We start from the raw sequence: 1679 nt of genomic DNA, 5'->3' as shown, positions 1-1679 counted from the left end.
TATATCATACTAATTTGAAGAATATTACAGAATGCAGAATTTTTTAATATCTATTGCTTTAACATTTAGGTCTTAAGAAAACACCTAATTTACCTACAAAAACCCCCGAAACTATAAATGACTCATTTTAAGTAAACAATTATAATATTGAACTATTTTGTCAAAAAATAACACAAAGGTTCTCTTCCAAATTTCAGTATTTAATAATGTGGTCATTTTTCTCAACTTTATAAACTATCTTAAATATTATTTAATTTGGAGGTTATGTGCATTTATGGATCGTCCTTCAAATTTAAATGAAATGGAAATATAACTATTAAACATTTCAATGGTTATTTCACTTCGCATAAATCAATATTATTTAGTTATTTTAATAAGAATAAACTACCTGATCATTTAAAAACAATCACGTTTTCCACATGCAAACTTCTCTGGAATGTCACATTGATAAGGCTGCATTAAAATGACCTGAAAAACCTTTGCCAACTGTTATCGTTTCAGATCAGGAAAAAATAAATTCATGATATCCTACAAACAATTACTACAAACAAAAAATAACTATAATAACTGAACTGGAAATTCACCAATTCAATTTTTAAATGCTTTTTTCTATAAATTTGTTATAAATACTCTTCTAGTGATTTTCCCCCCTAAAATTGCTTTTATTCTTGGTCAAAAAATCTACATATAAACGTTACTAGGAAATTCAATAGTCTTAATTATTGTTGAACATTAAATACTAAGTCAAATTAAACCGAATTAAAAAACCAAGTTTATAGTTGACATCCAATTCGCTCGTCATCCGTGTATTGAATATGAGACAGATCAAACTGAACTCCTAATGTTAGGTAACACATATTACAAACTAAAATTATATAATTACTGTGGAATGCTTATTTAACACAGAACTATTTTTCATGTCTACATATAATTATGTAGATTGAACCATTTGATGGTTTTAGAGAGTACTGTTAAAGCGAAATGTAAAGCTTAACCGAAAAATGCATCCACCTACAATTTTTACAGTCAAAAAGTTGCAACATAAATGTGCATAAGCGAAAATAATATATTACTGAAACTTAATTTGTTAACTTATTCATCACTCATGGTTGTATCTCCAACGGGTTTTTTTGTATAAAATAAGAACCTTGTTTATATTCATACTGCCCAGATAATACAAGAGTTTGTGGCAAGCTGGCCTAAACCTTGGGATACAAGGTTTGGAAGCTTGAATTCCAAGGTTTAGGCAAGCTTCCCCCATATAAGACAATGTCCGCCATGCGGCAATATTACCAGGCAAGATTAAGGGACCATTGCCATGGGAATCTTCCTGGAAGCTTGTCTAAAATATTGAGGGAACATTGGAGGAAGATTCGTGGGCAAGCTTAATTACAAATTTTTTTTCAAGTACCATACCATAGAAGGTTAGGTTGTAAAGCAGCTAAGGCTGAACCTCGGCCTTTTATGTCCACTCGCCTATCTCTTTCTGTAAGCTAATGTACATATCTCGTGGAACATAATAAAGATCTATTATTATTATTATTATTATTATTATTATTATTATACATCATACGTTTTTGTAGACACGTAAGGCGGCATTCTGGCAGAAGATTAAAAAACTACTGCGCAGCCCTAGGTGCCATGCAAAAATAATGCTGAACTAAACTAAATTAGTTTTT

At 30.3% G+C, this 1679-nt stretch overlaps 1 protein-coding gene across 2 annotated transcripts in view; it reads left to right on the top strand.

Annotated features, from left to right (window-relative positions):
- Positions 1 to 1679, top strand: part of LOC117172952 (chymotrypsin-C-like) — a 21769-nt gene that overhangs the window by 17835 nt on the left and 2255 nt on the right. The gene's annotated exons all lie outside the window — the stretch shown is intronic.

Source organism: Belonocnema kinseyi, chromosome 5 (assembly GCF_010883055.1).
Source record: "Belonocnema kinseyi isolate 2016_QV_RU_SX_M_011 chromosome 5, B_treatae_v1, whole genome shotgun sequence".
In the NCBI taxonomy this organism is placed as follows: domain Eukaryota; kingdom Metazoa; phylum Arthropoda; class Insecta; order Hymenoptera; family Cynipidae; genus Belonocnema; species Belonocnema kinseyi.
The sequence above is the reverse complement of the archived record's forward strand: the minus strand, read 5'-3'. Positions and strand labels throughout refer to the sequence as shown.